The sequence below is a fragment of the Narcine bancroftii genome, chromosome 5 (genome assembly GCF_036971445.1).
Source record: "Narcine bancroftii isolate sNarBan1 chromosome 5, sNarBan1.hap1, whole genome shotgun sequence".
Classification (NCBI taxonomy): Eukaryota; Metazoa; Chordata; class Chondrichthyes; order Torpediniformes; family Narcinidae; genus Narcine; species Narcine bancroftii.
This window is the reverse complement of record NC_091473.1, coordinates 55,949,559-55,971,136: the sequence shown is the minus strand read 5'-3', so window position 1 is coordinate 55,971,136 and position 21,578 is coordinate 55,949,559. Positions and strand designations below refer to the sequence as shown.

General features: G+C 41.3%; 1 long non-coding RNA gene across 1 annotated transcript in view; it reads left to right on the top strand.

Annotated features, from left to right (window-relative positions):
- Nucleotides 1–13,092: 13,092 nt before the first annotated feature.
- Nucleotides 13,093–21,578, top strand: part of LOC138762679 (uncharacterized) — an 87,373-nt gene continuing 78,887 nt past the window's right edge. The window contains exon 1 of the long non-coding RNA XR_011357049.1: nt 13,093–13,180. This is a non-coding gene — a long non-coding RNA (uncharacterized lncRNA). The remainder of the gene's footprint in view (nt 13,181–21,578) is intronic.

The window sequence follows — 21,578 nt, the reverse complement described above, 5'->3', positions numbered from 1 at the left end:
TGGTAGATTTACATTTTTCTATCCATGAACATGCATTTGTTCAGGAGTTTTATAATTATAAAGGTGAAATGATTTTCTAAAAAGTATTTGAAAAACCAGTCCTTTCTGGTGAAAGCTGTCTTGGCATTTGGAAGCAGTTGTCAAGTAAATGAGATATATTGGCTGTCCTAGGATAATGTGCCCACCTTATGGATAACACTATATCCCATAATATTATTACATTCAAAAGTCCAATATACATATTAGACTTGGTCTGTTCCTATGAATGGCAAACTCGTTCCCTCTTGCTGATTCCCACTTTTAGTAATCAGTCTCGTGTGCCCTTGAAGTGATTACAATATTCTGGGGGTATGACGACTACATAAAATGATATTTGAGTAATTTCCAACTGAGGGACACACAGGAACATGTCCACAAAATGAAACCCGTTCATTACGCACGGATGGACTGTACCAAGTGAATATAGTTGGGTCATGCCGAGTATAGGTTATAGATTGTAAAGTGAGAGGGAGGACATACTGAATACATGTGTAATTACAGACCTGAAAAAAACATGGTAGCCCATTCAGTCTTACAACAAAGAGGCAACCTATTCAGTTCCAAGTCGGCCTTAATTAGAGCAATTTTTCAGTTCCATTCAAACTAACTTCCTTTCTTTTTCAATCTTTTTATTATTATTATAATTTATAAACACATACAGTTCAAAGAGATATTAAAAATACATAGTAAGTAATGAATTAATACAGAGATATTAAACAATAATATTACAGAATAAAAATATATCATAAAAAATTTTTTAGATCAGTTTAGGGTGTGAACTATCTCTAAAAAAAAGATATAATTAATAACAAAATATGAAAAAGAGAAAAAAAATCCCCAAAAAAGAAGAAAAAACAAATCTGAATTAAAAAAAACTTTAAAAAAAACCTACAGATATAGCTAAACCACGCCGATCACTCCGATCTCATCTTACAGCCCAATTATCATACATAATCATAGAAAGAAAACAGAGCCAGATCAACTCACCACAAATGAAAATATTGAATAAATGGTCGCCAGGTTAACTCAAACTTAGAAGGGGATTCATAGACAGAGTTTCTAATTTTCTCTAAATTTAAACATAGTATAGTTTGGGTAAACCATTGGAATCAAACTAACTTCCATGTTGCCCTGCAACTTAAATAGAATCATGAAAACATGTTAAAGGAACAGACCCTTGGGACAATTTACAGTGGCTGATTATCCCACCAACATTTTTCTTCTCTCACCTGGCCATCAATTAACTCCCTTTTAATTCTTTCCCCACATCCCAACATGAAGGGGTTAATTTATGGGGACAATTAAACTACCAGTACACATTTGGGATATTGGAGAGAACCAGAGCACCCGGAGGAAACTCAGTCTCTGGGGCGGGTGGATGTACAAGGTCCACACAGAGCGCATGCAGGACTGGGACTGAATTCAGGTCACTAGAGCTCTGAGGCAGCAGCACTAACTTCTGCATCGTCACGTGTTCTGTTTGGCCACACCTATCCTGTACCTCAGTTTAATTTCTCCATAAACCTACTTTCCCTATCCTTCATTAATGATAGTTTTGAAATATGCAGTAGTCCTGGCAAAAATGTTTCTGGAGAGAATTTTCCATCAATCTTTGCATGAAAATACCTATCTGACTTTCTCCTGAATGGCTTATTTTTGTTTCTAGATTCAATTACTTTGTGCTGGTTTCCCCTGCTGCAGGGAATAGTTTCTCTGATTTATACTGTTGATCTCTCATCATTGGAAGTGCTCCAATGTTTTAGAGCAACAATTAGACCACACCTCATTTTTCAAGTTGAAAGGAACATAACCCAAATACAGTACATGGAAATTATTCTCATAAATATACATATTCTGGTGACTCCGCTCTTCCAGCGGTACAGTTTCCAGAAATGAGCACTCTGCTCCAAATGCATTTGGATCAAGGCTCCATTCAACATTGCTTGCAGTTGAATCCCAGCCCTTTTGAGACAAACATTAGTCTTACTGATTGCTGTCAAAACTTGACAAAGAAACATCTGGGTATTTGTGGGTTTGGAAGACCATTAGTGGTGGATCAGTCTGCTGCAAAGTATAGCCAATTTTCCTCACAACAGTTGAAAAGAAATTTGGGCAACTGATCCACCATTTCCACTTGTGAAGGAGGCAGGGAATTGGAAAGGGAGGGGATTCTTTCATGGTGTTTCAAGGAATAATACGAGGTGATTTTTTTTGTGTGGGTGGAAGGTAAGGAAGGAATTATTATTCCTTAGATCAGCAAGCCAAACATCACTTATTTGATTTTAAATGAAGTATTAATTGCATTAAAAGAGCACACTAAATCCTGGGGTTACAGACTCATAAAGTACAAGAGCAAAGAAATTATGATGAATCCTTATAAAGCACTGAACAGCCACGGTGGGACTATTGCATCCAATTCTGGATGCCACACTTTCGGACAGAGGTGGAAATTCTGAGGTACAGAGATTTGCCAAAATGATTCCCAATGAGTGAATTCACTTATTTGGCCAGTATTCAAAAAGGAGCTGGATATGTGTCTGAAAGGAAAGGATTTGCAGGACCACAGGGAGAAAGCAGGAAATTGGGACTGGTTGGATTGCCCTGTCATTGACAATGGGTTCTTCTGTACTCTAACCATTTGAGAACTCTGTGATCATGTAAAAGATCAACAATTCTCTGCTGCTTTGTCCACAATGTCTCCATGTATTATTCATGTCTACCAGCTGGCAAATATAGAATGTTGTTTTTGGGGTGTAGCGCTATCGATCAACCACATTAGACGGAGAGTTATGATTAATAGGTTTTAATCACCTTCAGACGTCAACACATCTCAGATGTTTCTGGCCCATTTCTAAGGCAGATACTGAGGGAGAAGTTTAGGTGTAACAGCCTTTATGGGAATTTCCAAGGGGAGGAGACACAGGTGCAAGGGGAAGCCAGCTCATACAGTACACACATACAGACAGTGCTAGTAGTTATATAGTTGTTGCACCACAGGGGCAGAAAATAAGATTGGGGAATCATTATTTTCAACAAGGGGAACATTTCCTCAAGAAGCAGTGATTTCTTTTGATGAGTTTGGATATTCTTAAATTTATTTTACATTTGCAGTGCTATGGTGAATGGCAGTATAGTAACAGCAGTCCCAAACCCAAGGGAACCATTCGCCTTTTTTACTGCTTGCTGTAGTAAAAACAAATGTGGGTCCCTTGCAGTCAGAAACAGGTGAATTGGTAATGGGGAACAAGGACATGGCAGACCAATTAAATAACTACTTTAGTTCGGTCTTCACTAGGGAAAATATGAATAATCTTCAGGAAATAATAGGGGACCATGGGGCCATGTGTCGGAAGGACTGAGGAAAATGAAGTTGTGTTGGATAAATTGTAGGGGTTAAAGGCAGACAAGTCCCCAGGGCCAGATGGTCTGCATCCCAGAGTGCTAAAGGAAGTAGTCCATGAAATAGTGGATTCATTGTTGATAATTTTTCAAAACTCTTTAGATCCTGGAGTAGTTCCTGAGGACTGGAGGGTGGCTAATGTAATTCCACTTTTTAAAAAGGGAGGGAAAGAGAAATCAGGATTTGCTTGACATCGGTAGTGGTGAAAATGTTAGAGTCAGTTATTAAAGATGTGATTGTGGCACATCTGGAAAGTGGTGAGTTCATTGGTCAGACCCATCATGGTTTTATGAAGGGAAAATCGGATCTGACTAATCTTATTGAATTTTTTGAGGATGTAACTAGTAGAGTGGATAGGGGAGAACCAGTTTACCTGGATTTTCAGAAGGTTTTTGATAAGGTCCCACACAGGAGATTACTGTACAAACTTAAGGCACACGGTATAGGGGATATGATATTGAGGTGGATAGAGAATTGGTTGACAGATAGAAAGCAAAGAGTAGGAATAAACGGGTACTTTTCAGAATGGCAGTCAGTTACTAGTGGGGAACCACAAGGCTCAGTGCTAGGACCCCAGTTATTTATGATATATATTAATAATTTAGATGAGGAAATAGAAAACAGCATGTCCAAGTTTGCAGACGACATGAAGCTGGGTGGGATTGTAAGCTGTGTAGAGGCTGTTAAGAGTGTGCAGGGTGACTGGGCAAATGCATGGTAGATGCAATATAATATGGATAAGTGTGTGGTTATTCACTTTGGAGGAAGCTGAGTACTATCTTAATGGTATCCAATTAGGAAAAGGGGAGATGCAAAGAGACCTGGGTGTTGCTGTGCATCAGTCATTAAAAGTGGGCAGGCAGGTGCAGCAAGCAGTAAAAAAGGCGAATGGTATGTTGGCCTTCATATCAAGAGGATTCCAGTTCAGGAGCAGAGGGGTATTGATGCAGTTGTATAGGGCCTTGGTGAGACCTCACCTGGAGTATTGTATTCAGTTTTGATCTCCTTATCTGAGGAAGGACATCATTGCCATGGCGAGAGTGCAGAAAAGGTTTACCAGATTGATACCAGGGATGGCGGGACTAGCATATGAAGAAAGGCTAGAACGACTGGGCTTGTACTCGCTGGAGTTTAGACGGTTAAGAGGAGATTTAATAGAAACGTTCAAAATTCTTAAGGGATTTGATAGGCTAGATGCAGGAAGATTGTTCCCAGTGTTGAGCAAGTCTAGAACCAGGGGTCACAGTTTAAGGATAAAGGGGAAGTCCTTTGGGACTGAGATGAGGAAGAATTTTTTCACTCAGAGGGTGGTGAATTTATGGAATTCTCTGCCACAGGAAGTGATTGAGGCCGGTTCCATAGCTATATTTAAGAGAGAGTTAGATTTAGTACTTGTGACTAGGGGGATCAGGGGGTATGGAGAGAGAGCTGGAACAGGGTACTGAGTGGATGATCAGCCATGATCAAAATGAATGGCGGTGTAGGCTTGAAGGGCCAAATGGCCTACTCCTGCACCTATTTTCTATGTTTCTTGATATAGTAAGATTGACTTACTAAACAATTGAACACACATTTAGTTACACACATGTACACGCACAAATACAGTTGAACACACAAATGCATCACACACAACACAGTTAAACAGAGAAGTTCATGCACACATATATAGACATGCAAACAGAGCTACAATTACATACACAAATACACAGGTAGTTATGCACACATACACACAAATACAGTTGAACACGCACACACACACATCAATGTAGTTTTACACACACAAATGTGCTACACAACAGATAAACAGACAAATATATGCACACATATGTAGACATGCAAACAGAGCTACAGGTACATACACACAAACTATACTTTCTTCACTGCAATGCTGCTGCCCACAGTTCTAATCTTCCACTCCAGGTGTCTAACCTGAACTCTTGATTGCTCTAGATCTATATCATCTACTGTATATCTAGGTTGTAAAAATTATGAGTTTTGGAGTTTTACAGATTGCTGCAGTTCCCTTTGCAATGTGGGTTTCAAGGTGTGTAGGATAGAAAGAATCTATGAATTTGTTGTATGTGTTGAGTTCTGAGGCCTATTGGGTGAGATGATCCAGCTGCCATTAATGGGAAATCATTCACTGGGTGCCACCGATGAAGTCATCAGGACACCAGGAGGCACACAAGAACTGCAGGCTCTAGAATCCTGAGCGAATGAGAGTGGAGGGACTCAGTATGTCAGGCATGGGTAGAAATTGTCAATGTTTCAGGTTGGAATTCTTTATAGAGACTCAATGAAAGTTCACTTTGTATGATTTTAAAAAAAAAACTTTGGACAACAGGGGCAGACAGCTAAGGTTCAGAGTCTTGGCTTGGATGTAGGTTTCAGCAGTATTGTTGTTCAGTATTTGAGGTTTGGGGGAGAGGTAGACTGAGGAGGGAACAGGGAGTGGTCCTAAGGAGGCAAATGATGGTGGCTGGGAAGGGGAAGGACTTAGGCAGTATCATTTTGGGAGGGAGTGAATGGTCAGGAGCTAGGCCACCTGATTGGTAGAGGGTGCAGTCATCAGGAGAATGGAAGAGGATGGGAAGGGTAAAGAAGGAGGGAGCAGAGAGGAAGGGAACTAGGGAGGGAAGGTCAAAGACTGAGTGAGGTATTTAGGAGAGTAAAGGGATCAAATGCATGGGAAAGGAAGGAGATAAAATTGATGTGAGTGAGAGGAACTGAGAAAGAAGACGTGGGCAAGATCCAACATTTCAAATGGAAATAGCAGAGTATAATTTTACAACGCTTCTTCGTCCAAACTAAAACTATTAAGGATTTTACTTTTATTTTTGAGGCCAGAGGGAGGATTTTGTTGAATGTGCACTTTTTGAGCTGGCATCTGATAGGAATGAGGGATCCAAGCCACACGTTCATTTGCCATGTGTAGAGGCACAAAGACTGGAATATTTCCCCAGTACCTTCCACTTTAAGGACGCCGTGCAACTCAGTCACTGGAAATCCCAGAGGAGAAGTTTGTTCTTTTTCTTATAAAGTGGGAGATAAAGCATGCAGCGTACCCAAGTGGTAACAGAAAGATTTTCATTGGTGCATTGTGTGAAAGTTCGCTTCTTGCCTCTTCTGCCAAGGTGCAGTGCAAAAGTTTGTTTTCTGAGCTATCTAGCCAGTCAACCCATGCATAAGTACAGCAAGTAAAATAGTACAGAGTGCAAAGATTTAGAGAATTCATCTGGAATGCAGCTTGCACTATATGATTTAATTACCATGATATACATTCAGGAGTGTGATATCAGAGGAAGAATCACTGTTTTCAACCTGGTGGTATGTGTTCTGATGAGATGATATGTCCAGATTGCTCAAGTTGTGTTAGAACATAGAATATAGATCATTACAATATAGTATAGGCTCTTCAGCCCACAATCTTGTGCCGACCTATGTAAACCTACCCCTCAATAATTTAATTTTTCCCTACCATGCTCCCATAACTCTATTTTTTATGAAAAGACTCTTACATAGGCATATTACATGAATGTCCCTATTGTACCAGCCTCCACCACCACCCCAGGTAATGTGTTCTAGGCACCCACCACTCTGCATAAAAATACTTACCTCTGACATCTCCTCTAAACTTTCCTCCACTCACCTTAAACTGGTGTCCTATGGTATTGGCTATCGTCATCTCAGAAAAAAAAAGAGCTCCTTGCAACCTTGTATACCTCTAATAAGTCTCCTCAACCTTCATCATTTGAGAATGATTTTCATTTGTGCAATCAGGCAATGGCATTGGAAGTTCTCTCTGGAACTCTGCATATCAATTCTGTTTAACCCCAGAAGTTGTGCATATGGTTGTGAATGAACCCACACCCTGTGACATTGTGGCACATAAGCAACAGGCCATAGTTGCAAATGCTGCCACAATGGGATGGTGGCTTGAAATGAAGAGCAATGAGATACAATGGGCATGGGCTGCTGATGGGTCTGAAAGAGGAGTTGATGGTAATGGCTGAGGACGCAGTGGGACCACAGGAACCCTCCAAAGCATGGCTTTATTCAACATGTGAAGAGTTTGCGATACCTTGTTTTCTTGAAGTGTGGATCTGGAACCTAGAAACAAGATCTTCAGCTTACAGTGGTGGATCTTTAGGCTCCATCCACACTAATATCACTTTTATTCTTGCATTCCCATCAATTCCAATCCCGACCACCACCTTCCCCCACAATGCACATGCACACCCTGCTGCTCAGCGGAGAGTGCCAATTCTCCTGACTCTCACCAACACTCGGGATGATTTACAGTAGCCAACCAGCACAACTTTGGAAGATCTGGAGCATCCAGGGGAAATCCACGAGGACAACGCGCAGACTGCACCTGAGGTCAGAACTGAACTTGGAGCTCTGGAGTTACAAGTCAGCAATGATAACTGTTACACCACTGTGCTATGCTTGGTGCAACTGAGTAGAAAGCCCATTGCAACGTGGAATCTGAATAATGTTTGAGAGATTGTGTTTTAAATTAATTTTAATGCTTCTGATTTTAATAGCTTATCTTTTTGCAAAAATGCAGCATGGTTAAGCAACACTATTGCAGCACCGGCAATCTGGGTTTGAATCTGGTGCTGTCTGTAAGGAGTTTGTATGATCTACCCATGACCTATGTGGATTTTCCCTGGGTGCTCTGGTTTTCTCCCACCCTCCAAACATATGGGGTTTATAAGTTAATTGGTGTATTTTTGGATGGCACAGGCTTGTGGGCTGGAAAGAACTGCTAACATACTGTATCTCTAAATTTAAATTAAAGAAATACTGCTCACTTCAGGTGCAAATTAACATCCTTGCCCGGTGTGATTGTACAGATTCTATCACCAATGTGTATATGTACAGATGGTAGTGTGATTGGCTGAGAGTGTAGCCACACCTACTGGCAGGTCTTAAAGGATTGCTCCTAGCCAGACCAGGTCATTCTGGACTGGTCGACCTACTTGTCATATGCTCCAGTCTTTTAGTTAATAAAAGCCTTGGTTTGGATCAACAAGTATTTGGTTCTATCGACGCGCTCTACAACCGGAAATTGGATTTCCCTTAATGGCACACCATCCCTGAGATGGAAACAACATATTTTGGCTGCCAAGGAATTTGGTAGAGAGGACAGTGGAGAGGAAAGCATTTCCTACTCAAAGAGACTTGCAAGTCTTGATCGTCATAACACAGGCTAGTAGGAAGGTTTTGTCCAAGGAAGGGAGGGCTGTTGTCCACAAGGTGCAATGGGCTCACTGCAAGAAGAGCTTGGAGAGAAGTGGCCACTCCATGATCATCCTCAACTCTGGGACACCATAACACTGCAAACTTATTCCCCTATCATAAACCCCGCACACTCACAGCCGTGAGGACAAATACAGCCCCAATTCCATCTGTAAATTTATGATCGGCACCACAGTCGTCAGCAGGAGGTCTGACAATGGTAAACAGGAGCATTAAAGAGAGAGGGCCGTGTGGCTTGGAGCCACAATGCCAGCAAGATGCAAAAGCTAATAGAGGAGAGGAGCTCCCTCCCTGTGACACATCAATGGTGCCTAGTTTGAACTTGTAGACAGTTACAAGTTCCTAGGGGTTTATCATCTCCAGTGACCTGGTCCACTCACGTCAATGCAATTATAATTAAGGGCACAAACCTGAGGAAATTTGGCATGTTACCAGCATCCTATCAGGGTACGTTACTTTGCAGGATGGAAACCATTGCACCAAGACTCAAGAAACTGCAGGGCATTGAAACCCATGACATCCAATTACACTCAATTAATCAACCAACCACATAGGTTTTTTGGGGGTAGGAGGAAACAGAAGCACCCAGGGAAAATCCACTCAAGGGAGAATATACTAAACTCCTTTCAAAAGTGGCGGATTAGAACCCAGGTCACTGTCAATGTAATAATATTGCACTAACTGCCACACTATCCATGCCACATATATGAGAATACTTATACTAAATATGAGCTGTCTCCTGGTCTGCAATAAAACCTTTATCACTGCATATTTTTGTATGAAAAACTTGAACACAGTCGTGTCCTCGGAGTAAGAATCCCAACACAATGGCCTCATGAAGTAACCTACACACCACTTAATATTTGCAGAGAGGAGATCCTCAAAGAACAGCGTCCATTGATCCCATCTCCTATTCCGTTGCTGCTGCTGCCACCCCGCCCCCCCGCCCCCGCCCCCGCCCCCACCCCCCAGATGCCCATTCCAACCAAAGATGAACTTCTCCCTGTTGTTTTTAAATATTGGGTAAATTGTTAACCAGCAGGATGTTCAACTCCCTTTATTAATTGCTGGAAGTGCAATGTTAATCTCATTTCAAAAGGGTTGCAGGCAGGGATGATATTTCCTTCCATTTGGGTATTGAGACTTAGAAGTAAAAGTCTGAATAAATGTTTAGTCATTTAGCTGTGAGGAAATAAGACCCTTCAAGCCTGCTCCGCCATTCAATGAGATCATGGCTGATCTTAAAGTTCAGCACCCCGTCCCCGCCTTCTCTCCGTAACACCCAATTCCCTTATACTGAAGAAATATATCTAATTCCCTCTTAAATATATTCAATGAACCTGCCTCTACTGCCCTCTGTGGCAATGAATTCCACAGATTCACTACCCTCTGGGTAAAGAAATTCCTCCTCATCTCGGTCCTAAATGGTTTGCCTATTATCCTTGAATCATGGCCCCAGGTTCTGGACTACCCACCATTGGAAACATCCCTTCCGCATCCATTCTGTCCAGTCCTGCTAGAATTTTATATGTCTCTATGAGATTCCCTCTCAATCTTCTAAACTCCAGCGAGTACAATCCCAAATTGCGCAATCTTTCCTCATAAGTTATTCCTGCCATTCCAGGTATCAGCCAAGTGAATCGCCTTTGCACTCCCTCCATTGCAAGAATGTCCTTCCTCAGATAAGGCGACCAAAACTGCACACAATACTCTAGGTGGGGTCTCACCACGGCTCTGTACAGCTGCAGTAAGGTATCCTTATTCCTATACTCAAACCCTCGATATGAAGGCCAACATACCATTTGCCTTTTTAACTGCCTGCTGTACCTGCATGCTCGCCTTCAGTGACTGGTGCACAAGAACCCCTAGATCTCTCTGCACTTCCCCATCTCCCAATCTATTGCCATTCAAATACTAATCTGCCCTCCAGTTTGTATTACCAAAGTGGATAACCTCACATTTATCCACATTGTAGTGCATTTGCCATGTATCTGCCCAGTCCCCAATTTATCCAAATCACACTGGAGCTTCCTGACCCCCTCTTGCACATACCCCTCCTAGTTTAGTGTCGTCCGCAAATTTGGAGATATAACATTCAATCCCCTCATCTAGATCATTAATGTAAATAATGAACAGCTGGGGTCCCAGTACAGATCCCTGTGGCACCCCACTGGTCACCGCCTGCCACTCAGAAAACGAGCCATTTATCCCAACTCTCTGTCTTTTATCTGCCAGCCAGTTTTCAATCCACATCAATACCTTGCCCCCAATCCCATGAGCCTTGATTTTGCATGCCAGTCGTTTATTTGGGACTTTATCGAAGGCCTTTTGGAAGTCCAGGTACACCACATCCACTGGCACTCCCCCATCTATTTTACCTGTCACCATCTCAAAGAATTCCAATAGATTTACAATTTACCTTTTGTAAATCCATGTTGACTCTGTCCGATCCCTTCTCTGCTAGTCATATGCATCCTTAATAATGGATTCCATCATTTTGCCACTACTGATGTAAGGTTAACTGGCCTATAATTCCCTGCTTTTTCTCTACCCCCCTTTTTAAATAGTGTGGTAACATTAGCTACCCTCCAATCCACGAATACTGATCCTGAGTCTATTGACTTCTGCAAAATAATTCTTAAAGCATCTGCTATCTGAACGTCCATTTCCTTAAGTACCCTAGGATGTAGATTATCAGGCCCTTGGGATTTATCGGCCTTCAATCCCTTCAATTTCCCCAAGACCATGTCTTTAGAGACACTGATTTCTTTCAACTCCTCCCTTGCATTCATCTCTATGATTCCCAACATCCTTGGGAGGTTATTTGTATCCTCTCTTGTGAAAACAGAACTAAAGTAAGAATTTAATTGGTCTGTCATTTCCTTATTCCCCATTATATATTCCCCTGATTCTGACTGCAAGGGACCTACTCTGGATTTCACCAATCTTTTCCTCTTGACATAACTATAAAAGCTTTTGCAGTTGGTTTTTATATTTGCCGCAAGCTTACTTTCGTAATTTATTTTTGACCTCTTCATTAATCCCTTTGTCCTCCTTTGCTGCATCTTGAACTGTTCTCAGTCTTCGGATTTGGTACTTTTTTTTGGCCAATTGATATGCTCTCTATTTTCCCTTGTTATCCACGGTTGAGTCACCTTTTTTTGGTTTATTTTTATGCCAAACCGGTATAAACGATTTCTGCAATTCTTCCATTAGATCTGTGAATGCTTTCCATTGTCTATCCACCGTCAATCCCCCCATAAACACCACCCAATTAATCTTACTCAACTCCCGTCTCAAACCATCATAATTCCCTTTATTTAAATTCAGGACCTTAGTCTTCAGGCTGTACAGATTGATAGATTTTTAGCTATTAGGATAGAACAACACTATTTATAGCGTCAGGTTTGAATCCAGTATTTTGTGTAAAGGGTTTGTACATTCTCCCGTGTCTGCATGGGTTTCCAGTTTCCACCCATTTTCTGTAGTTAGGTTAAGTGGTCACATTGGTGTAATTGGGTGGTGTGGGCTGAAGGGCCTGTTACCAAACAGTATGTCTAACTTTAAAACAAAATTAAAAGAAATTTACATTTAAATATTTCTAATATTAAGGGGATCAAGAATGTGAGGTTAGTGCAGGAAGGTGGAGCTGAGGAAAATGATCTCATTTTATTAACTGATGGAACGGGCATGAGAGACTTTTCCTGCATCTATTTCCCATGTTCTTACAGTAAAAGCTGTGGCAGCTTTTACTGTAAGAACATGGGAAATAGATGCAGGAAAAGTCTCTCATTGACCATTGACCACCGCCAGTGGGCTGATAACGCCTCAAACCGTGCATCTTGGCGCCTCACAGTTTGGCGGGCAGCAACCTCCTTTGAAGAAGACCGCAGAGCCCACCTCACTGACAAAAGGCAAAGGAGGAAAAACCCAACACCCAACCCCAACCAACCAATTTTCCCTTGCAACCGCTGCAATCGTGTCTGCCTGTCCCGCATCGGACTTGTCAGCCACAAACGAGCCTGCAGCTGACGTGGACTTTTTACCCCCTCCATAAATCTTCGTCCGCGAAGCCAAGCCAAAGAAGAAGACAGTAAAAGCTACATGTATGACATTACTTCCGAAATTTAGTCCATTGAAGCATCAGGGGCAAGTATTCCTCAACTTTGTCTATTCATCAGAGGTCAGTGTGGTCTGTACAATTCAGGCCTACTGTATTAGAACAGGCCAAAATGAGCTGTGGGGTCTTAAGGAGCAGTGCAGTAGTGGCATTTGGAAAAGCAGCAGCAGGTGGCAGTGTGGTCTGCGCTATTGACTGGAGTTGTGAATGCTGTGTGGGAATACAACAGCAGGGGCAGTGTGTTCATTGCTATTTACTGAAAGTGAGTTGTTGACTTGTCTAGTTCAACAGTCGGTATGCCACGATCTGCTGTTTTCTGAGGGTGCAATGTTGATATATGGGAAGTGCACAGTCAGGTATTGTGTTGAGCTACACTCTTTACTGCAGGTGCAACTTTGATAATGATGAAATATGATGCCTTGCAGAATCAACATTAAATGTGTTTGATGTCAACAGCAGGGAGTGTTGTGCTTTACACTTTTTGCTGCAGCTGCTTTTTACCATTAAGGGCGAGGCACTGTTTTCTATGCTCATAATCTCAGGTTGAATGTTGGACTTTGACAATTGCAAGATGAGGCCTGCAGTCCTAGTTAGTGTAATATTAATACATGATATGAAACAGCAGGAGGCAGTGTGGTCTGTACAATTAACTAGGTGCACTATTACTATGTGGCAATTTAGCAGGAGACAATGTGGATTGTACTTTTGACTGTTGGTACAATACTGGTGCATTTTTTCCTCTATTTCTTAATGACAATTGAGGGCTATCTTGGATATTGCAGCTAAATGATTAACCTGTTGCAGCACATGCATAATTCTCCTGGTTTGACCACTACAGGATTTCAGTGACCAACCATCACCGTTTATTGAATGGGGAGAAGTTTGTGTGCAACTTGGCTGATACAAGCGGTCAGTTGCAAGCCAATGTTAGAATTCTTGCTGCTTGAATAATAGTTAGAGTAAAACTTGTAGAAAGAACTTTTATATTAAAACTGCAACTCTTAACAAAGCCCCACTGTCTGGTGCAGTGTGATGAATACTTCATTCTTAAAGGTATCCAAATGAATTCAGACACATTCTCACATTAGGAGGAACTAACCTATTTAAAATAGTTTATTGGTAAAATGATGCTGCACTGTTTCTAACTGAACTTCTCTGCACTGCTTTTATTTTGCTTTACCTGATGTACTCAAGGTTGACCTACCTGGATATCTCATGAAGCATAGTTTTTCACTGCTCTTCAGTACATGGTTAGCAGGCGGCAGGGATAATGTATCAGTTGGTGCAACGCTATTACAGTGTCAGTGACCTGGGTTTAAATCTGCCTCTTCTGTAAGGAGTTTGTACGTTCGCCCTGTGACCTTCATGGGTTTTCTCTGGGGGCTCTGGCTTCCTCCCATGTTCCAAAGACATATGGGATTAGAAGGTTAATTTGTCACATGGCATATTGGGGAGGTGTGGGATCATGGTGGCAAAGGGCCTGTTACTGTACTGTATCTCTAAATTAAATGTAAACTTTAGTTCAATATAACCAGAACATTATTAACCATACAAACATTTATAAATTCATCAAATAACAAATTATATATCTGAGTCATCATTCCTCAGCTGGCAGTGTTCATTTAGATTTCAGATTTATTGTCAAAGTTTATACATGACATCACATACAACCCTGAGATTCCTTTTTCCTGCGGGTGCGGCAGAATTACCACTAATTGGTAGTGCAAAATTTAACTGCCCATAGCTTGCCTCTGGGCAACCATGATCACAATTGATCTCCTCCTCCTGCAGTCAGTGCTCCATCATCCTGCACCTTCTGACCCACATGCTGTTCAGCCATTGGTTGCTTCGTAGTGACTTGCCCTGAACCTTGAATCGTGGCTCCTCTTGTAATTCACAATCCCCATGTGCTATGTACTGTAAACTGTAACCCACCTTCATCATGCATCTTGAGTCTCCAGTGCTTTCACAATCTCTCCGTGACTCCACCTGGGCTATTTTGCATGGCCCATTGGTCAAAACACTAATCTTTTTTTTTCCCTCTCCTTTATGCCATCCTTTCTGGGACTTGTCTTCATCTGTCCTCTCAAATTGGGTTACAATAAATTGAGCCTTGACTACAACAACATTCATCAGCACCTCAGATATGGAATGCTCTGTGTATAAAATAGAACAAAGAACAGGCCCTTGTGCTCACTATATCTCTGCCAAACACAGTGCCAAATTAAACCCTCACTGCACATGATCCATATGCCTCCATGCCCTGCATAATCACCTGTCTATTCAAGCACCTTTTAAATGCTACTATTGTATCTGCTTCCACGATAATCCCTGGAGCCTATTCAAGGCACCAATCAATCTGTTAAAAAAAAATTCCACAACACATCTCCTTTAAACTTTACTCCTCTTGCATTGTGTGGTGCACTGTTAGTCAGAATCAGACACACACAAGGTAAAGACTTTACAACAGGCTTTAATCCACAAAGGCTTCCACAGAGCCAGGCTGGCTGTAGTTGCAGTAACTCTGAGTGAGCTTCGGGAGGCCAGTGCAGGCTTATAATCCCAGAAGGTGATTGACACCTGACTGGGTGGGAGTTGATTCCTTCAGGCCAACTGATTGACAGCCGGCCAGGTGTTGTCCTGTCCCCTTACACTCCTGCAGGTACAGAGGTTGCCCCCTGCAGTAGGCACTCCTGGCGGTGGTATACCACCACACCTTGCACACATATCCTGTAGTACTTGACATTTTTACTCTGGAGCTTTTGATAAATTTATAAACTTCAATCTGGTCTCCCGTCAGCCTCTGGCTTTTAAGAAAGAAAAAAAAGCCTTTTAGCTCATACCCACTAATCCAGGCTGTATTCTTTCAAATCTCTTGTATATCCTTGGAAAAGCCTCACCCTTTTTGTACTGGGGCAATCAGAATTGAATATGATACTCCAAATGTAGCCAAACTAAAGTTTCATATTGCTGCAATGTGACTTTCTTTCGTCTTATGACACAACATGGATGAAGGCCCTTCCAGCCCATGAAACCTGTGCTATCCAATTAACCTACCAAACCATGTACATTTTAGAGGATGGGAGGAAGCCAGAGCACCTAGGAAAAACACATGCAGCTCATGGGGAGAACCTAAAAACTCTTTGCAGATAGCATTGGATTCGAACTGGTGCAGTAATAGCATTGCTATTCAATGCTTCTATTCAATGCCATGAACAATGTACGCAAGCATGCTCCTTCTTTACCACCTGACATACTAGTGTGACCACTTTCAGAGTATATGGACTTGAATCTCCAGATCTCACTGTACATCAATGCTGTTAAGGATCCTACCATTAACTGTATACTTTACTCTTCTATTTGACCTTACAAAGAACAATGTCTCACTTCTTTTTTGACTGATAGTCAACAGTATGTCAACTTTGTCACCAGAGGAGAAAACACCCTCTACATCAATGTCCCTGGTGTGTACAAGACAACCCATCAACCCCATATGGGACCACCTATCCATCCTGCCAACTCTGGCATATAGACTGCTGACAAAATGGATATGGTCAGTTTGCAGCAAAAGCAGGATGTAACCAGAAACCATGGGTTGGACATAAAGATCTGTCCACTTCTCAGAGCTCAAGATGCACTCTTCAGGATAAGAGAAAAGTTGGCATGAATATCAATGAGGGCGAAATTCTCCCATTCAACGCAGAAGGCAAAGCATGGGGACTCACAAAGGACCCATAGCCAGCTGTGTAACAGTAGTGATACGAGATGCATCGGCAAGGCATCAGAACAATACCAAACCATAAGACAACTTGCAAGTCAACAATAATGATGCTTTTCTTCTGGACATCTTCTGCAGACAGTTTTTTTTTTAAATTATTTTTCACACTATGAACCATACTGACCAAAATACAAACATTTCCCTCTTGAATATACAGTGTCATTTTCTCCACTTTTCCCCCCTCCCTCCTTCACCTCCCCTCCCCACCCACTCGACGTTCAACATACATGATACATTAAACCCATTAAACAATGTCATCACACAATGAAAATAAACAAGAAATTTGTGTCATCTACTTTTACATACTGGGTCAGTTCATTTCGTCTTCTTTTCCTTCTGTCATTTTAGGTGGTGGAGGTCCACAGTAGGACTTCTCTGTTGTGTTCCATGTACGGTTCCCAAATTTGTTCGAATACTGTGATGTTATTTCATAATTATATGTTATTTTTTCCAATGGAATACATTTATTCATTTCTATGTACCATTGCTGTATTCTCAGGCTATCTTCTAATTTTCAGGTTGACATAATACATTTTTTTGCTACAGCTAAGGCTATCATAATAAATCTTTTTTGTGCTTCATCCAAATTGAGGCCTAGTTCTTTACTTCTTATATTACTTAGAAGAAAGATCTCTGGATTTTTTGGTATGTTGCTTTTTGTGATTTTATTTAATACCTGATTTAGATCTTCCCAAAACTTTTCCACTTTCTCACATGCCCAAATTGCATGTACTGTTGTTCCCGTTTCCTTCTTACAGTGAAAATATCTGTCTGATACTGTTGGGTCCCATTTATTTAACTTTTGGGGCTTGGTGTATAGCCTGAGTAACCAATTATATTGTATCATGTGTAACCTCATGTTTATTGTATTTCTCATAGTTCCGGAGCATAGCTTTTCCCATGTTTCATTCTTTATCTTTATGTTTAGATCTTGTTCCCATTTTTGTTTAGGTTTACAGTTTGTTTCCTTGTTCTCCTTTTCTTGCAGTTTGATGTACATGTTTGCTATAAATCTTTTAATTATCATTGTGTCTGTAATCACATATTCAAAATTGCTTTCTTCTGGTATCCTCAGCCTGCTTCCCAATTTGTCCTTCAAGTAGATTTACAGTTGGTGGTATGCAAACATTGTACCATGAGTTATGCCATATTTGTCCTTCATTTGTTCAAAAGATAATAATTTATTTCCCAGAAAACAATTTATTAATTCCTCCTCTCCTGGAAGTAATGAACCAGATTGAAGAAACACAAAACATGCCAGATTCATTCAAAACAGCAATAATTACAGTAATACCAAAGACGGGGAAAGATCCACTAACACCAGCATCGTATAGACCAATATCTCTACTTAATACAGATTATAAGATAATAGCAAAACTATTAGCAAACAGATTGGCCGACTGTGTACCAAAAATAGTAAAACTAGATCAAACTGGATTTATTAAGAAAAGATGAACAATGGACAATATCTGTAAGTTCATTAACTTAATCCATGCAGTACAAGGAAATAAGACGCCAACAGTGATGGTTGTTTAGACGCATAGAAAGCTTTTGACAGGGTAGAATGGAATTATTTATTCAAAGTACTACAGAGGTTCAACCTACCAGAGAAATATATTAATTGGATTAAAGCATTATATAAGGGACCATTGGTGAAGGTGACAGTAAATGGATATATATCAAACCAATTTAAATTAAGCACGTCAACTAGGCAGGGATGTCCACTATCTCCCTCACTGTTCGCGTTAGCTATAGAACCACTGGCATAACTGATAAGAACAGAAAATAAAATAAGAGGGATAACAATAAAAGAAAAGGAATATAAAATCAGTCTATTTGCAGATGACATCATAGTATACTTAACAGAACCAGAAATATCAATTAGAGAATTACATAAGAAATTGAAGGAATATGGAGAAATATTGGGGTACAAGATCAACGCAAATAAAAGTGAAGCGATGCCAATGAATAATGCGGATTTCACAAAGTTTAAGAAAGAATCACCATTTAGATGGCAAACACAAGCAATCCGATACCTAGATAATACCTAGATAATAATCTAGTCCATCTATACAAACTAAATTGTCAGCCATTAATGAAGAAATTACAAGACGACTTAGAACATTGGAAAGACTTACCACTAACACTGATAGGAAGGGTAAATTGCATTAAAATTAATATCTTCCAAGGATACAATACCTATTCCACTCATTACCAATTCACCTAACAGAGAAATTCTTCAAGGAGCTAAAGAAAATAATAAGGAAATTCTTATGGAAAGGGGGGAAACCAAGGATAGCACTAGATAAATTAACAGAATGATACAAACAAGGGGTCTTACAGCTACCAAACTTTAAGAATTATTATAGAGCAGCACAATTAAGATACTTATCAGATTTTTATCAAACAGATTGGACCAGATTAGAGCTAGATAAAATAGGGTAGAAGGTACCAGAACACATACTATATAAGTGGGATGAAAAGCTGGTGCAACATAGGAATTCACCAGTACTGCACCATCTGCTCAACATTTGGAAGAAGATCCACATATAAAGGAAAAAAACAAATGATCAACTACCAAAATTAATATTGACGCAATATCAACTAATCCCTCTCACAATAACCTTTCCTTTAGAGAATGGGAGAGAAAAGCGTTCTGCAGACAGTTTGACGTGAAAAACAGGCTGTCTCTATAGAAAGCACCATCTTCCCCTGAAGAACAGGCTCTTTGCAAAGGCACAATCAAAGTGAGGAGAATCTATCCCGGGTGAACCCATACAAGGCAGCAGGTTCACTGAAGACCAACTGTCGGAGATCCTTATGGAGATGTTCAATATGTCATTGCAGCAGTCTCTTCTCTCCATGGGATTTAAGGCAGCCACCATCATCCCAGTACCCAAGAGGGCAACAATAACAGGCCTCAACAACTACTATCCAGTGGCACCATTATGAAATGCTTTGAGTTCTGGTGATGGAATATATAAAAGTGTCTCTCCCAGATAGATTAGACTAATTTCAATTGTAGCCTTGTCCCTTTATTCCGTCCTGAGACAATGATGTCTCATATGCCAGGCTGCTGTTTATTGACATCAGCTTGGCATTTTATCCAAGCATACCGCAGAGCAGTGGTTCTCAACCTTTTTCTTTCCACTCACATATCACTTTAAGTATTCCCAATGCTATAGGTGCTTTGTGATTAATAAGGAATTGTTTAAGGTGATATGTGGGTGGAAAGAAAAAAGTTTGAAAACCTCTTCTTTAATTGTCCCTAATTGACTCGTTCTGTGTACGGTTTCATAACTCCAAAGGAAATGGCCCAATGACAATTTTTCTCAAGCAAAATATTTCTGTAACAATTGGGTCTAGAGCAGTGATTCTCAACTTTCCCTTCCCACTTACATCCCACCTTAAGCAATTCCTTACTAATCACAGAGCATCAATGGCATAGGGATTACTTAAAGTGGGATGTGAATGGGAAGAAAAAGGTTGAGAACCACTGCCCCAGAGACTGGTGGAGAAGCTGGCCATGTTAGGACTCAACACCCCTCTCTCTAACTGGATTCTAGACTTCCTAACAGAAAGATCCAGCATCACAGAGTCTTTTTTTGCAGATGATATGACAGTAGTTGGCAATACAAAGATGTGGAAATCTCATGAATTGGTGTGAGTGTAACAACCTGAGTTTCCGCAAAACAGGACATCATGCACTAGAGAGCTGGCTCTGAATGGGCAACTAAAGTGGCATCGTCTGCAAAGAGTAGCTCACGGACAAGTTGCTCTTGTGTCTTGGTGTGATCTTGCAGGCGCCTCAGATTGAAGAGACTGCCATCCGTGCGGTACCGGATGTAAACACCATCTTCATTGTTGAGGTCTTTATTGGCTTGTTTCAGCATCATGCTGAAGAAGATAGTAAAGAGGGTTGGTGCGAAGATGCAGCCTTGCTTCACGCTGTTGTCAATGGAGAAGGGTTCGGAGAGCTCAATGCTGTATCTGACCCGACCTTGTTGGTTTTTGTGCAGTTGGATAACCATGTTGAGGAACTTAGGGGGGCATCTGAGGTGCTCTAGTATTTGCCAAAGCCCTTTCCTGCTCACGATGTCAAAGGCTTTGGTGATGTCAACAAAGGTGATGTCAACAAAGGTGATGTAGAGTCCTTTGTTTTGTTCTCTGCACTTTCTTGGTCTATGTGTTCTATGGCGAGCTCTCCACTGACCACCGAAACAGAGGTGCACCAAAGAAGAGGTACAAGGACTGCTTAAAGAAATCTCTTGGTGCCTGCCACATTGACCACCGCCAGTGGGCTGATAACGCCTCCAACCGTGCATCTTGGTGCCTCACAGTTCAGCAGGCAGCAACCTCCTTTGAAGAAGACTGCAGAGCCCACCTCACTGACAAAAGACAAAGGAGGTAAAACCCAACACCCAACCCCAACCAACCAATTTTCCCTTGCAACCGCTGCAACCGTGCCTGCCTGTCCCACATCGGACTTGTCAGTCACCAACGAGCCTGCAGCAGACGTGGACATACCCCTCCATAAATATTCGTCCGTGAAGCCAAGCCAAAGAACAACCTGAGTTTCTACATGGACAAGACAAACGAGATGATTGTAGACTTCAGGAGGACCAGGGATGTTCACCCTCCATTACACTTTAATAGCTCAGTGGTGGAGAGAGTGGAGAACACCAAGATCCTAAAGATGTTAAGAAATGACCTATCCTGGACACAACATAACCTCACTTGTCAGAAAGGTGAAGCAGTAACTGCACTTCCTTAGAAATCTGAGGCAGGCAAGGCTACCAGTCACCATTCTGTCGACTTTCTATAGGAGCTCTATTGAGAGCATCCTGGCTAACTGCATCTCAGTGTGGTACCGGGTTGGTGTAGAGCATCAGATCAGAGGTTGCTGTAGAGTAGGGGTTCCCAACCTGGGGTACATGTACCCCAGTGGTACAATTGCACTTTTCAGGGGGTACATT